Genomic DNA, 10,952 nt, shown 5'->3' on the forward strand with positions numbered 1-10,952 from the left:
CTACGGATTTTCGAGAGTTTCCCTCGATTCCTCTGGGATCCCATCATCAGATCCTAGTTTCCTTATCACGGTACCAAACTAGGGATATCCCCTTTCCAACAAAAAAAGAGTTATCAAAATCGGTATATCCAGTAGAAAGTTATGCGGTATAATATAACTTAGGTCGACGAAAAAAGCGTCAAGTAAAAACACATTATTAAACGGTTTTATTTAGCTCACCCCGTTTGTTTTATTTTTTATTTATTCTTTATTCTTGGGTCAAATTTAGTAATTCAAATTTCACCCTCTTCCTGTCAACCGATTAATCTGAAATTTTGTATACACTTTGGATTTTGGTGACAATACAATTAAGTTTATTCATTATCATTATAAATTCAAGATGGCCGCCGCTACAAAATGGCGGATAATTTATGTTTTATTAATCCCATCAATATGGGTATCAAATGAAAGGGCTCAACAAGCAGAATACAATATACTATAAAAAATTGAAATCCAAGATGGCGGCCGCTACAAAATGGCGGATAACGTAGGTTTTATCAATCCCATCAATATGGGTATCAAATGAAAGGGCTCAACAAGCAGAATACAATATACTATAAAAAATTGAAATACAAGATGGCGGCCGCTACAAAATGGCGGATAACGTAGGTTTTATCGATCCCATCAATATGGGTATCAAATGAAAGTGCTCAACCAGTATAATCAATGTACTATATAAAATTAAAATCCAAGATGGCGGCCTCTACAAAATGGCGGATAACTTAGGTTTTATCAATCCCATCAACATGGGCATCAAATGAAAGGTCTCAACAAGTAGAATACAATTTACTATGCAAAATTGAAATCTAAGCTGGCCGCCGCTACCAAATGTCTGATAACAATTTTTTATCAATCCCACCAATATGGGTATCAAATAAAAGGGCTTGACAAGAAGAATACAGTGCACTATACAACCTCAATATTTAAGATGGGCCTTGCAATAATGAAGCACTAAATGAATTAAACAGAATGCGAAATAAAAACTAAAAACTAGAAAATAAAAATAGGTAAAAAAACTTTTTAAGTTAAACGGTTTTATGTTAAACATACATTGCAATGTTTAAGATAAATGTACTAAAAACCAAAAAATAATAAAATAGATACAGTCGTGGGAATTATAAACATATGCATAGACTAGACTAAAATAAAACCGTGGGGCACGTCAATTGTCTACAAATTATCGACTTAATGTGCGATAGAAGAATCGTTTAATTCCTCGTTAAAATAGGCAGTTGGCCCGCAGACGGTGAGGAAATTACTTACTATTTTCTTGCTCATGGAAATTCCAATAGTTATACACTCCATGTAAATAAAAGAGATGTTTCAACTAGTTTATCGTTGGACATTCACACTGCTGGCTGGCGAGGAATCGTTTCACTGCTCGTAGTTTGTCTTTAATCGACAAAACATATGATAAAAGTACTACTCGCTCACCACTATGAAACCCTAAAACTCGCTTATAATCGAGCTTGCTAGCTTGTTTCCACATTCTAGCCCTACTTATCACACGTCCATCGTTGTCGGTTGAACAACTGCCTAATTATAGTGTAACATTACAAAACAAACATTTTAATCAACGATTGTAGACAATTGACGTGCCCCACGGTTTTATTTTAGTCTAGTCTATGCATATGTTTATAATTCCCACGACTGTATCTATTTTATTATTTTTTGGTTTTTAGTACATTTATCTTAAACATTGCAATGTATGTTTAACATAAAACCGTTTAACTTAAAAAGTTTTTTTACCTATTTTTATTAGATATAACTCGAAAAGTAGTTGTTAGATCTCAAATAAAATTAAATGGGACCAATTGGCACACACCACCTTTCGATTAAAACAAAATTTGTCGAAATCGTTCCACACGGGCAAAAGTTCTGATGTAACATACATAAAAAAAAAAAAAAAATACAATCGAATTGAGAACCTCCTCCTTTTTTGGAAGTCGGTTAAAAAATAATACATGGCGCTGCTTTAAAATTGTCTTGATACTATTTATACTCATTTAATTATGTTTATCGGCCTAAGTTACTTATATTGCGTGATATTTATAGTGTGAAGCTAGCTTATAGCATGGTTATTATTAACATAATAATAACAACATTCAAATATGCGTCGTTAGATAACGCGTTGTTACAGAATGCGTTGAAGAAATAAAGGTTCACTGCTCGTTCCCCGTAGGTGATAGCGTGATAATATGTAGCCTATATGTTGACCCGACTTCTTAATAATATTCGTGCCGAATTTGAAGTAAATCCATGCAGTACTTTTTGAGTTTATCCCGGACATACATACAGACAAACAGACAAAAATTCTAAAAACTATATTTTTGGCTTCGGTATCTCTCTAATACGTTAAATACATTGTTGATTTAATATAGATGTATATGGCCCTTTACAGCTATGATTTAAATGAATATTTTCGAAGATATTACAGATTTAAAAATTGCGGTACGTAGCGTTTGCGGCGGTTCCGGCCGGCTTTTTTTAACCGACTTCAAAAAAAGGAGGAGGTTACTCAATTCGACCGTATATATATATTTTTTTTTTTTTTTTATGTATGTTCGGAGATAACTTCTTCGTTTATGAACCGATTTTGATAATTCTTTTTTTGTTGGAAAGGAGATATTCATAGTTTGGTACCATGATAAGGAAACCAGGATCTGATGATGGGATCCCAGAGAAATCGAGGGAAACTTTCAAAAATCGTAAGGATGACTAGTAAAGTTAATCATGTTTTCATTAAATACTATAAAGCACTACTATTTAATAAAGGTCTGGAGTCGATCTGATGATGGAGAAGACAGATAGTCGAGGGAACTCTTCAACAATTTATAGCAATTACCTACTTTTTGAACTTAATTCGTTTCTATTGATGAGAACTTTGCACCTGTATGAGTTATAAGTGCCATTACAGTCTGATGATGGAGACAAAAGTTAGTCGAGGGAACTCTTTAACGATTTATAGCAATTACCTGCTGTTTGAACTTAATTCGTTTCTATTGATGAGAACTTTGCATATATATGAGTTATAAGTGCCATTTCAGTCTGATGATGGAGACAAAAGATAGTCGAGGGTACTCTTCAACGACTTATAGCAATTACCTGCTGTTTGAACTTAATTCGTTTCTATTGATGAGAACTTTGCACCTATATGAGTTACAAGTGCCATTAAAGTCTGATGATGGAGACGAAAGATAGTCGAGGGAACTTTTCAACGATTTATTGCAATTACCTGCTGTGTGATCATCTGTGTCGCAGGACCAGGTTTGATGATGGAGCCCATAAACACTCGAGGGAATTTCTCAATAATTGCTTGATATGACCGCTTTGATATAATGGTGCATGTGCCGTGTCGGCGGCGCCTAAACACCGACGGTCGCGGGTTCTATTCCCGCTCGGAGTGGATATTTATGTTTATACAAATATTTATTTTCGGTCTAGTTCTTAATCCTTGTGGTTCTCCCAACCTAGCCTCGGAGAACACGCTAGGCTGTCAGTCCCGGTTGTTATTACGTACACCTGATAGCGAACTTTACTCATAGTATGTCGACGCGTTAGCGCAGCGGTCACAGCACCGGCTGTTGCGCTGGCGTTAGTGGGTTCAATCCCCGCGCACGACAGACATTTGTATTGGTCATATAGATGTTTGTCATGATCTGGGTGTTTGTGCTTGTGTATTGTGTATGTTTCCGAACCCCCGACATAAGAGAAAAAGCATCCTTGTTAGGTCTACCCATCACTAAAAATTGTAAAATAAAATAATTTTTAACAAAAAAAAAAACCGACTTCAAAAAGGAAACTAAAAAGTGAAAAATAAATTTACTTAGTACAAAGTAATTCGTATTTTGATTTAGTTAATCAGAAATGATTAAATAAATATTTTATAATTTTGAAGTTGGTGCCAAGTAAATACTACAACAACCTGGCTACAATACAAATACAAACAACACACACACAACAAACAAGTACAAAAAAATATTATTAGATATGTCAAAACAATAACCGAATAATAACAGTATTCAACCTAATAGTCAATGAAACAAATTATGAAAGAAAACTGCATACAACTTATGAGTAGATACTAGAGTAGTTATTGTTTTACTTGGCACCGACTTCAAAATTATAAAATATTTATTTAATCATTTCTGATTAACTAAATCAAAATACGAATTACTTTGTACTAAGTAAATTTATTTTTCACTTTTTAGTTTCCTTTTTGAAGTCGGTTTTTTTTTTTGTTAAAAATTATTTTATACTCTAAAGTTAACGCGTGCGGGCCACGGGCAGTAATGAATAAATCAAAACTACTGGATCGATTTTAATCATTTTTTCAGTGAATGAGATAGGCTATAATTATATTTTATACCCATGCGAAGCCGGAGCGGGTCGCTAGTATATATATATATAAACAGAAAAGAAACAGAAACTCGGAAACGGCTCTAACGATTTTCATGAAATTTAGTATTCAGGGGATTTCGGGGGAAATAAATCGATATAGCTAGGATACATTTTTAGAAAATGTCATTATATCCCTGTTTACTTGTGCTTGCATACTTGTAAGCTCGTTATTGTCTATAAAAAAATTCGTCTAGAATTATAATGTTAAAACAAGCACATTTTAAACTAAACGAAACGCTAGCGCGATTTAAACGGCACCTCATGCCATCTGTTGGTAGATATCAATAATTATGTAGTTCTAATGTGCTTTCTATTACACATAAAGATGAGTTGCTGTTGTTTTATGATGAAGACGATAATATAAATAATGTGTAAGGTCTTTTGCTACTGTCGTTGAAGGGAAATCTCAATCATGTCATAGTGTGACCTGAATATTACGAGTTTGATAAACGCAAGACATGCTATATTCAAATTACTGGCGGCCGCATACGAATACATTTTTATTTAAAATGTCCGAATTATTTCTAAATAAAATGTAATTAATTTAATAGTACATAATTATTCTACCTATTATCTAGTGCTTTTTAAGACAACAGAATTAATTTTAGTAATAGTACGAGCGGAGGCTGTAGATGGCGTGAACGACGTATTATCAACTGGTCTAAGTAAATTATCGGTTATCTACGAGAGTTTTATGTAACAATCAATCTGTTTTCTATTTACCGGTAAAACTTAGCGTTTTAAAGCGTTTCCATCTCATAATTACTGTTATAAAAAATTTAAACTTAATGTAAGATGTCAATAAATATTAACTTATTTTCTAACGGTAATTGGTAACGTTACTAAACCTTGGTTCATATTAATTTCATGTAACATTTGATTGGCTTAAGAACAAAAAAAAAAAAATTAAATATAAAGCTGAGTATGAAATTAAATGCTTTTTTTTAATCTTTATTTATTTATAGAGGGTTTATAAAAATTAAATGCTTAATTAAAGTAACATTCAAATACGCGTAACTTGTCAAATCATTTACATTATTTGTATGTACGCGCTAAATTGGAAACAAAACCCCCTAAACCAAACATTGAAATTATTTAAAAATCAGTCAGATTAATGTTTTTATTATAAGATTTTATTTTTCAAAGGATTTTAAAATTGAAAATATTTTTTTTTTATACTTTCCCTTTTCTTCTTATACTTTGCTTTTGCGTTTAGTAAGGAATTATATATTATAAATTGCTAAAATATATTCGTAAATGGATAAATGAAGAATTTTTTGTTAGTATTAAAAATATATTATGTTCTGACGAATTAAGAGTTCCCAGGAAAATACCCGAAAAAAAATGTATCTCCAAAAACATTCCCAGAGGGAAAGAACCGATTTGAAAAAGGTGTAAGAGTAACGGTTTCAGCGCGTCGTGCAATTGGCTAATAATAATTTGAACAACCTTAATATAACAGTCTTACTCCTGTGCCTCATGATGACCGTTAGTCATTAGACGGTATTCTTCCGGGCGCCTTTTGTTTATGTATTCATTAGTAAATATCGTAAAAATAATCGTAGTTATTAACGATATGTGACTTAATAGAATTTTATTTAGACATTTTATTTACGTCTTTATAATTTGTGTGTAAAGTGAAGTGAAATGTTTGGTGAAAATGACTATATGTTAGTCAATTGTTTAAACTCTGGTTGAAACTACGTAATTGGAGATTAAATACGCCTGCTGCTTGCAGAGTTGGTCTCAACGACGCAGCAAAATAATGCGATGCCATCAGGTCAGTGGTCGTTATACACTAATGTTTTGGCTATTCCATACACAATCGGGATCTAATTTATAGGGTTTGGGGGGAGAGGTGGTGAAGGGGGGAGGGGGGTGCTAGTATATAGGTATAGAAATTCGCAAAATACCGAAAACCGAATCGGAGCACCCATTGTCCACGTGGTCTTGGTCTGCCCTACCCCGTGTTTTTTTTTGAAGCCAGAGGCGCGGTTGGAGGTTAGCCCTCCCGCCACGCGAAAGCGCGCGAACGAATGCGTAGAAGAGCGGCTCAGGCAGCCTCCGCTGCGAAACGGAGCATGAGTGAATGTTAGCGCGTTTTTTTTTGTAACGAAAATATAATTAGACCCCGATTGTCTATAGCCGTACCATTTAGTTTTTTTAGAATATTACTAATAAATTTCAAAGCAAATCTTGGAAGAAATCGCCGAGTATAATAATAAATTGAAGCATAGACCTTACATTCTCGCAACGTGTTCCTTGTTGTCGTTGTACTCGTCTATTGGATCGTCATAAGATGAATAAATAATATAAAGCGTGTAAATAATAAGCTAATATAAAACGTGTAAATATACACGCTTTATATTAGCTTCACCTGTATGTTTGTAACCGACTCCTTTGGACTTCATTTTGACCCACTTCAAAAATTCAATTCAATCATTTGACATTTTACTAAAGATTGAAGATTACTAGATTATTATTTAGAAATAAGGATCGTCAGGATTATATGATTTTCTTTCTTTTTCTTTTTTTTTTAAGAAGTTGTGTAGTGTGTCTATAATAAGTAGTACTATATTGAAATCAAAGTATTTAAACATAAAGATATATTTTACTACGTAACTATTTTTTAAAAAATATATAAGTTTTAACATCCATAGTACCCATGCCTTTTTTATTTACATTTTAATTTTCAAAGCGTTGAGGCGTATTAATTTCAACACTGCATGCTTCAAATTACGAACTAAAGCTTATTTTCTCTAATTCGATGGTGAGTCCAGCGCTTTTAAATAGCAAGGCGTCTTTGGGTTAAACAGTAAGCAGTAGAAAAGTAACAGGATGTGAGCCATCATACATAGACTATAAATAAAAGAATTGCGTGCGTACAAAGTACACATGTCAGAAGTGAAACTTCTTTGGCAAACTCATTGAAAAAAAAACTAATTAATCAAAACGAATTAAAAAAAAATCTAAAGATTTAGATTTCCGTTCAAGCGCTATCTAGTTATTAGTTTGCAATATAATACTATTTATATTAATTTAACAATCTTTGTAGTTTCTATAGCACACGCTAGGTGGCTCTGTTTTGTCGAGCTGTGAACGTAGTATATATATTTTATAAATATTATTTTTCACGACGTTTTCTGTAAGTTGTAAAAAAGTCCTTTAATGTTTTATTCTGCCATGAAAGAATCTGCATACACAATGCCATGAAAGAATAAATTATCCGCAAGAACATGATGTGTTTTGTTAAATTATAGACTGTTTACATTTCGTATCTCGAATTTCGAAGAATAGATATTCTAATAAAAAATTATTTTCATTATGCAATCTTTAATTTTTTTTTCAGGTAAGCTAAATTACAAATACCAATTGAAAAAAAAAACAAAAACAAAACTGAAAAAAAAAAACAAAAAGCCAACGTCACGCGGTGTTCCCAGGCGGTCACCCATCCAAGTACTGACCGCGCCCGACGTTGCTTATCTTTGGTGATCGGACGAGAACCGGTGTATTCAACGTGGTATGGACGTTTAAATTCTAAATAAAACATGTTTTGTATTGTCTAATAACAACATAATTGTGTTTGCTCGCAAACGAAAAAAAAACCGACTTCAATTACATCGAAGAGTAAATACAACGTAGATCGACGAAAAAATAGTCAAGTAACTACGCGTTATCAGAGATTACTCAAAAAGTAGTTATCAGATCTCGATAAAATTTATGTGACTACATGATAAACATCAGCTTTCGATTAAAGTAAAAATTATCAAAATCGATATACCCAGTAAAAAGTTATTGCGGATTTTCAAGAGTTTCCCTCGATTTCTCTGGGATCCCATCATCAGATCCTTGTTTCTTTATCATGGTACCAAAGTAGGGATATCCTCTCTCCAACAAAAAAAGAATTATCAAAATCGATACACCCAGTAAAAAGTTATTGCGGATTTTCAAGAGTTTTCCTCGATTTCTCTGGGATCCCATCATCAGATCCTGGTTTCCTTATCATGGCACCAAACTAGGGATATCCCCTTTCCAACAAAAAAAGAATTATCAAAATCGGTACACCAGTAGAAAGTTATGTGGTATAATACAACGTAGGTCGACGAAAAAAGCGTCAAGTAAAAACGCATTATTAGATATAACTCAAAAAGTAGTTGTTAGATCTCAAATAAATTTAAATGGGACCAATTGGCACACACCACCTTTCGATTAAAACAAAATTTGTCGAAATCGGTCTACCTGGTCAAAAGTTCTGATGTAACATACATAAAAAAAAAAAAAAAAAAAACAGTCGAATTGAGAACCTCCTCCTTTTTTGGAAGTCGGTTAAAAAAGCTGTGAACGTTGTAAAGACATTCTGTAGTATATTTAGTATCAGCATTGCACCCGTGCGAATCCCGAGCGGGTTGCTAGTTAATAACTAAAAATTTGCTAGAAAAATTCTGTTTTGCCGTTGTCGTTCTCTCTCCACGTTCTACTTCCTGTCCAAGGTGGTTAAGAACCTTCATACGCCCGTCATTTAAAATAAATATTCTTTATTTAGCTATTATTCAAGGTATATATGTATATTATAGTATAAAAAAAATTAAATAAAATTACATGCATAAGTGAATATTTTATAGTTTAGTTTAAATAATTAAAAAAAAAAATCAAAAGCACAAAACTTTTTTTGGGTGGTTTTATTTTGAAGTAATTCATTAATATCATTGATTGTTCAATCTTCTACTACTGTAATATAAATTCTTTGTAATTAAAAAATTATTTTCTACTTTTTTTAGTTCGATTAGCTATAAAATAGTGTTTTTTTTTAATCTATAATTTTTAACGTCATTGTATATTTCATCGTCATTGTATATAAATTAGAGATGCCACGAATAGTAATTTGGCCGAAGCGCCAAACATTCGGCAGCCGAATATTCGGCCACACTTTACCTACTTTTCGAACTACTTGCCGAATATTCGTGGCATCTCTAAATAAATGTATTCACGATCGTCCTCTTAACCAGTACACTAAGAAATTTTTTTTTTTTAGAGCGCTAGGCTTAAAGATTTATATGTTATCAGTGCCATCTACCGTCCTTACTATGCATAAATATCTTACATTTAAAAATAATAAAATATACATGTAAATAAATAATATTTATGGTAAATAAGTATAGTAATATATAATAATAGTAATATATATGGTAATTACCATTGTATGTTTTTTTTTACTATTTGTACAAATTAATTTTCTTTTATTTCTCTTTACTTCTTTGAATCCTTTTGTTTTAATCTTTAATTGTAGTCAATTTAATTGTAAAACACTATCTTAAGTTCTTGCCATTTGCATGTTTTTTAACCGACTTCCAAAAAAGGAGGAGGTTCTCAATTCGACTGTATTTTTTTTTTTTTTTTTTTTTTTTTTTTTTTTTATGTATGTTACATCAGAACTTTTGCCCACGTAGACCGATTTCGACAAATTTTGTTTTAATCGAAAGGTGATGCGTGCCAATTGGTCCCATTTAAATTTATTTGAGATCTAACAACTACTTTTCGAGTTATATCTAATAATGCGTCTTTACTTGACGCTTTTTTCGTCGACCTACGTTGTATTATACCGCATAACTTTCTACTGGATGTACCGATTTTGATAATTCTTTTTTTGTTGGAAAGGGGATATCCCTAGTTTGGTACCGTGATAAGGAAACCAGGATCTAATGATGGAATCCCAGAGAAATCGAGGGAAACTCTCGAAAATCTGTAATAACTTTTTACTGGGTGTACCGATTTTGATAATTTTTAATTTAATCGAAAGCTGATGTTTATCATGTGGTCACATATAAATTTTATCGAGATCTGATAACTACTTTTTGAGTAATCTTTGATAACGCGTAGTTGCTTGACTATTTTTTCGTCGATCTACGTTGTATTACTTGTCGATGTAATTGAAGTCGGTTTTTTTTTCGTTTGCGAGCAAACACAATTATTATATTATTATGGTACAAGGGTATGCTAGTTAAATGTAGTTATCACCTATAATCAAAGTTACACTCAGACTACGGTTATTGTATACATGTACTTGAAATACGGTGTGTACTTTGTTGCTGTTCTATAAAAAAAAAAACAAATAAAAAAATAAATAAAACAAACTTCATTAACATGTATACACTAATTTCTGTTGTGATCGATATTTAAAGAAAGAACTAATTAAACATAAAAATCGGTATGTCGTCTTCACACTAGATGGCAGTGGTTGTATTTTCAATCACGCTAACGTTGTGATAATCTTAAAACATTTGATAAGCGATGGTTCAGTTTTCTCGTGGTTTCGTGGTTTCGTGGTTTCGTGGTTTCGTGGTTTCGTGGTTTCGTGGTTTCGTGGTTTCGTGGTTTCGGTTAGGTTTCGGTTAGGTTTCGGTTAGGTTTCGGTTAGGTTTCGGTTAGGTTTCGGTTAGGTTTCGGTTAGGTTTCGGTTAGGTTTCGGTTAGGTTTCGGTTAGGTTTCGGTTAGGTTTCGGTTAGGTTTCGGTT

The 10,952-nt window shown here is 32.7% G+C and overlaps 1 non-coding gene across 1 annotated transcript; it reads right to left on the minus strand.

Moving 5' to 3' along the window:
- Positions 1 to 7,855: 7,855 nt before the first annotated feature.
- On the minus strand, positions 7,856 to 7,974 carry LOC123669068. The gene has a single exon (XR_006745680.1). It is a non-coding gene; the product is annotated as a 5S ribosomal RNA (ribosomal RNA).
- Positions 7,975 to 10,952: the final 2,978 nt, after the last annotated feature.

This window comes from Melitaea cinxia, chromosome Z (genome assembly GCF_905220565.1).
Source record: "Melitaea cinxia chromosome Z, ilMelCinx1.1, whole genome shotgun sequence".
NCBI classification, from domain to species: domain Eukaryota; kingdom Metazoa; phylum Arthropoda; class Insecta; order Lepidoptera; family Nymphalidae; genus Melitaea; species Melitaea cinxia.